Source organism: Dasypus novemcinctus, chromosome 29 (assembly GCF_030445035.2).
Source record: "Dasypus novemcinctus isolate mDasNov1 chromosome 29, mDasNov1.1.hap2, whole genome shotgun sequence".
Lineage (NCBI taxonomy): Eukaryota > Metazoa > Chordata > Mammalia > Cingulata > Dasypodidae > Dasypus > Dasypus novemcinctus.
The window spans coordinates 29,687,138-29,693,819 of record NC_080701.1 but is presented as its reverse complement, the minus strand read 5'-3'; the positions used below and the strand labels follow the sequence as shown (position 1 = coordinate 29,693,819).

The following is a 6,682-nucleotide window of genomic DNA, read 5'->3' as shown; positions in this document are numbered from 1 at the left end:
AGGTCTTCTGACTCCTGTCCATGGTACTTTCTTTCTTTTTTAATTTTTCAGTATTTTATTTTATTTATTTTCAAATGTTAAAGTTGGACAGCATGCCCTCCAACTTAAAGTTTGGTCCACCAAAAAATATAAGAATTTCTTCTATAACAAAAATAAATTAAACCTTATGAATTGAAAAAACAGAAAATATTGGCAAAGGACTCTGAGTAAGCTTGCAAACCAAAGACTTCAACTGTATGGAGGAACATTCTAGAATCCACCTAGAAACATTTAGCCACAAAACTGGCCCGGTACTACTGGGCTTGTCTTGCTTCAGAGGAGAACAGAGGGTACATGGGAGGGTGCTGAGTGTTCACAATGACCACAGAATCACTTACTTAAAATTAGACAAAATTCACTGTAGAATAATATACAACAATAGAACACTCAACAGTTACTCATTGACTGGAAAGCATGTTGTAAGTGTAGAATAACTACCTGAATGGGAACCATATTCAACAAGTTATAAGTCTTTAAAGGTGAGCAAAACTTCATCATACACAGATGTCTTGTGCACAAGTACATTAGTTTCCAGGACACTGAGGACAACTACAACACATACAAAGAAGAAATCCAAGCCGCTTAGCCTTCCACTATTCTCTTGAGTATTAAACCCAGGCCACCTTTGGCCACTTGCTTGGATGTCTTCTTTATTCTCAATGTAAATGCTTGCTCCCTGGGACACCAGCAATTTTGCTTCTACTCTCTCCTCATCACAGACTAAGTGTAGTGTTCCTCTCCCTGTCTTGGATGTTTGTGGATGTTTTGTAGTACAGAAGGATATTAATCATCTTCAAGTTACCCTTGGCTGCTGCCCAGTGCATTGCTGTAGCCTCCAAATGGTCCTTAGCATCTGGATTAGCCCCACCTTCTAATAACATAACAGCAATCTCATGCCTGTTTTTGGAAGCTGCACAATGCAGGGGAGTACAGCTGCTTTGATTGACAACAATTCACCTGAGCACCTTTTCCCAGAAGGGCGTTAACAATCTCATCCCAGCCAGCAGAAGCAGCAACATGGAAAGAAGACCAGCCTGCATCAACTTTATGATTCACTCACACTCCAAGTTGAATACAGAATTCAACATTTTCTGAATGTCCAGCTGAACATGCCCAACACAGTGCAGTTCTGCTGTCCTGGTCAATTCTAGTAACCAGGGATTTATCGGCCAGGATCTTCTCCTTCAACTCCTGCAGCTTCCCACTGCAGGCCAGATGCAGACCCTCAGGTTAGACACAGCCCTCCATTCTGCTCTCCACTGGATCTGCTCCACGGTTCTTCTAACCACTAAAGAAGGCTCTATCAAAGGAACCCATGTGTTTCCCTGATAAAGGACTTGTAGAAATAGTCCTTATAATAAAGTCATTTTATTGATTTTTACCCAGTTTATTGATTTTCACCCAGCTCCACAGACATGAAAGAGGAGAGGATTTCGATCCTGTGGCCTGGAGAAGAGAGATGAGCCATTTGCCTGATAGTTTAGAGTTGATCTTTAAAGAGAACAGAGCAGCTGAGTCCAGAAAGAAATGAGCCCCAGCAGGAGAGATGAGGCTTCCAGCCTTCAGCTTAGATCAGAAGGAGCTGGGAGCACAGAGCCTTAAGAGGAATGAGGAAGGCTGAACCCTCGCTGGTCTCTCCCGCCATCTTGCTTCAAAACATAGCAACAGATTTTGGTGAGGAAGTACCTCTTATGGTACCTTAAGTTTGACTCTTTAGGGCCTTGTAAGCTTCTACCCCAAACGATTGCCCTTTATAAAACCCAACAGATTTCTGGTACTTTGCATCAGCAGCTCTTTGGCTGACTAAGGCAATGTGATTCTGGACTGGATCTTCTACCAGAGATAGGACATAAATGAGAGTATTGGAAAAATGAGAAGAAAGCTTGAAGATTTTATTGTAGTTCTTTATCAGTGTTAACAACATATTGTGATAATTGGACTGTGGTTATGTAAAATGTTAACATTTGAGAAGTCCGGAGATAGGTATGCTAGAGTTCTTTGTACTACTTTTGTATTTTTTTTGGTAAACCTGAAATTATTCAAAATCAAAGTTTGAAAAAGTAAAAAATATATGCATATTTTATGAAAGAACATGAGTGCATGTGACACTCCTCAGGCTTCCAGAAATAACTGGAGATGGGAGGATGGGGAGGTGAGGAAGTCTTTGATTGTGTATCGGACAGTATAGGGGTCTCACAGGTAGGAGCTAATATCTGCTATCATTTGGTTATTATAGTAAATATTTTGAATTCACATCTATTTTATGTGGCTATTGTGAGATTGAAATAATACCTATAAATGCTTAGCACAGTCATTAGCCCATGGTAAGTGCCTAGTAAGTGCTCGCCATTGTCATTGTGCTTTCATTGTCATCATCTTGCTTGTTACAATCTGGGAAAGCCTAGGGGTATTCTGGTTACACACATACATTCCACTTGGAAATGTAAACATCTGCACATACCTTTTCCCCAGTTAGAGAATTCTCTATCAGTTTTAACCTTACTAAACTCCACCACAGTTAGAAAACTAAAAATAGGATTTATTTAGTCAAATGCCTTTTCTGTGTCAATCAAAATAATCATGTGTTTTTCCTGCTTCAATTCGTTAATGTGGTGCATTACATTAATTGATTTTCTTACGTTGAACCACCCTTGCATACCTGGGATAAAACCCACTTGATTGATCATATTGTATAATTTTTTAATGTGCTGTTGGATTTGAGTTGCAAATATTTTATTGAGGGTTTTTGCATCTGTATTCAAAAGAGAAACAGGTCTATAATTTTCTTGTGGTATCTTTATCTGGCTTTGGTATTTGGCATTTATGTTGGCTTCATAAACTGAATTAGTTAGTGTTCCTTCCTCTTCAATTTTTTTGGAATGGTTTGAGTAGGTTTGGTATTAATTGTTATGGAATGATTGGTAAAATTCACCTGTGAAGCTCCCTAGTCTTGAGCTTTTCTTTCTAGAGAGATTTTTAAAATTTTATTTTAAAGTATTTTTATTGCTATATTTCATATAATTTCAAATTACAATAAAATGTGATAAATAGAGAATAATACAGAGAAAATCACTTACAAAATTAAGATATAGGTAAACAAAGTCTTGAAAAATATAGTTAGATCCTTTCAATGTGAGTACAAGTAGTCTCTTAAAATTAAAAGGAATTTTTCCAATGCTGACAGAGAATTCAGATGCCTTTGAAGAGAAAGTAAGGGCCACTATTCTGGTGTTTTCCTGAGATGGGATAGTTCATTTCAAAGAGGAATTGACCATGGAGTATCTTTATTCTGTATTCCGGATGGAAAGATGGAGGAACTCCAGCCCATGTCAATCGTCCACTGGCCTCAGTGACACTCAGATGGAGTCAGAGTGGCTGAAAGTCCTTGGACGCTTTGGAGGCCTGAAGGGAAAGAAAGGGACAGCACTGTTTACACCACTAGCCTACTCTAAGGGAAGGGGCCATCACAGAGTTGATGGGGGCCACACCCTAGGTTTGAAAACCTACCTTCTTCTGTGGTTGATGTCATGACCTCATCAAATCTTTCCAGTGCCTTTAGCATCTCCTCCATTTCCTCTTCTTGTTGGAAGTGTTTGGATCTCTCCTCCTGTAGTTCACATACCAACAAAGTTAACTCTCCATTCAGCATCGCTTTCATCCTCTTTGCCTTCCTGTAGGCGTCCACAAGGCTGGGGAGCCTTAAAGTCTCTTTCTCGAGCCTAGCATCTTCTAGGGATGTCTCAGCCTCTTTATATACCTTGACGGTAGCAGTAATCTTGTCAAGGAGCTGACATTTTTCTTCAGTTAGTGCAGGCAGGATGTCTGCAAGCTGCTTTTCACGGCTTATATAAAGCCGCCTTTCCACAGACCAAACAAATCTGACTAAAAATAAGAGGCCCACCAAGAAACCAATGACAGGTGGACACACCACAGTTTCCCCCTGGAGACTGTGGAACGTGTGGTCTGAACTCATATCATCAGGCAGCAGCTCCATCACCCCTTCTCACAGCTTCCTGAGGAGCAGCCCAAGGTAAAGCTCCACAGAAGGACACAGGCCCTTCAGTACCCTGGAGTCACCACAGGCACTGCCCAATAACCACAGAGACGCCAGACTCAACCAACTGCAGAGAATCCCCCAGAATTCCATCTGGAACCCAGCAGCAACTGACACCTTGAGCAGGTCATCAGGGAGCTGGTCTGAAGAAGGAATTAGAAGTTTACATGTGCTTGTCTTCATTATGTTCTAATGGTCTTTCTTCTTTCCCTCATTTTAAATTGTTGTTGATGAATATTTGAAATACAATGGAATATACCAGTCTTTTGAAAATGTTTTTTTGATAAAATTTTATTGAAGCACATCATTCCTATATGAATATACATAAACAGTGAAGTATAGTAAAATTTCTTAACTTACAAACTGCCATGCCTATCATCATAATGGGCCCCATCGCTATATTAATTTGAAACTTTATTTATAAACTATGTAAGAGCATCATTAAAATATTACTACTAACTATAGTCTATACTTTATATTTGATGTATTTTCCCTCCAACCCACCAGATTACTAACTCTGTATTAGTATTACACAGTTGTTATAGTTCATGAGAGAATGTTCTCATATTTTCCCTGTTAACCCGTCTATCTTCTACCACTAGAATCCAAGTGTTATACAGATCCATGTTTTCTATAATCCAAAGAGTACATTCAGTGGAGCTCATTTTCATCACAGAGTTGAGCTGTCATCGCTGTAGTCAATTTGAGTATGTTTCCATTTGTATAAAAGAAAACTCCCATATCCTCTTATACCCCTTATATTTGTCTCCTAGAATTGATTTATCTTCCTTGCCATTGGTGCCAAAATATTACAATATTATATGTAACTATAGTCCATAAATTACATTAGCTGTAATTTTCCCATATTTCACCATATTCTTAAAACTTAATAAAACAGAAACATTCTTTTATGGATGCTATTAACCACAGTCTTCATCTACCACAAAAGTCACTGCTATGCTTCCCCTAGATTATTCTCTAGTTCCTTTTCAATTGACATTTTCACCCACAAACTATCCCTTTTTGCCACAATCTCATTTATAAATCACTAGTGTTAGTTATACTCACTCTTATGTGTTATTCTCAACTCTATTCATTCATGCACTTTTACAATAAATGTAATTAAAAATTCTACATACATTGCACATCAGCTTTCATCTGTTGAGAGGTTTTGATGGCTGATTCAGTCTGTTTACTTGTGATTGGTTTGTTGAAATTTTCTGTATCTCCTAGGGTCAGTGTAGGTTGTTCATGTGTTTCTAGGAAAATATCCATTTCATCTAAGTTGTCTATTTTGCTGCTATACAGTTATTCATAATAACTTCTTATGATCTTTTTTATTTCTGTGGGGTTAGTAGTATGACACTCCTGTCATTTCTGATTTTATTTGGTTGCATCTTCTCTATTTTTTCTTTGTCAGTCTAGCCATGGGCTTGTCAATTTTCTTTGTCTTTTCAAAGAACCAACTTTTGTTTTTGTTGATTCTATTGCTTTTTTAAAATTTTCAATTTCATTTTATTATGTTGTAATCTTTGTTATTTCCTTCCTTATTTGGGATTAGTTTGCAGTTCTTTTTCTGGTTCCTCTAGGCATGCAGTTAGTTCTTTGATTTTAGCTCTTTCCTTTTTTTTTTATTAATAATAAAGGCATTTCGAGCTATAAATTTTCCTGTCAACACTGCCTTCACTGCATCCCATACACTTTAAAATATATTTTTAATTGAAGTATATCTTTACTACATGAACATGCATAGACAATAAGTGTATAGTAAAGGTTGTGAACTTAAAAACTAAGCATGCATAAAATTATAGGGATCCCATACATCACCCTCCACCAACACCTTGCACTGTTGTGAAACAATTGTTATAAACTATGTAAAAGCATCATCAAAATATTACTGCTAAGTATAGTCCCTATCTTACGTTTGGTGTATTTTTCCCCAACCCTCCCTATTTTTAAAAATATATATTTTTATTGCAGAGGTTGTGAACTTGCAAAATAATCATGGACCTTTGTAGAATTCCCATACAACACTCCCTCACCCACATGCCAAACCATGGTGGAATATATTTTACAGATTATGAGATAATATTATCAGACTCTTACCACCTAACAAAGTTCATAGCATACATCTGGCACACTTTTGGTTGATGGGCACTTGACTTGGGTTGTTTCCATCTTTTGGTAATAGTGAATAATGCCACTATGAACATTGGTGTGCAGATGTCTATTTGTATCATAGTTTTTAGTTCTTCTGGATAGATTCCTAGTAGAGGAATTGCTGGATCACATGACAATTCTATGTGTAGCTTCCTGAGAACAGCCAACCTGTCTTCCACATAGGCTGCACCATTTTACAATCCCACCAACAATGAAAGAGTGTTCCTATTTCTCCACATCCTCTCCAGCACTTATTGTTGTCTGTTTTTTAAATAATAGCCCTTCCGTATGGTGTTAAATGATATCTCATTGTTGATATGAGTTGCAAAGCACTTACAGCAAGTGATAAGGAACAATTTTTTTCATGTGCCTTTTGGCCATTTGCATTTCCTATTTGCAGAACTGTCTATTTAATTTTTTCATGCATTT

At 37.7% G+C, this 6,682-nt stretch overlaps 1 pseudogene; it reads right to left on the bottom strand.

Moving 5' to 3' along the window:
• Positions 1–621: 621 nt before the first annotated feature.
• Positions 622–1,287, bottom strand: LOC101416532 (26S proteasome non-ATPase regulatory subunit 10 pseudogene; annotated as a pseudogene).
• Positions 1,288–6,682: the final 5,395 nt, after the last annotated feature.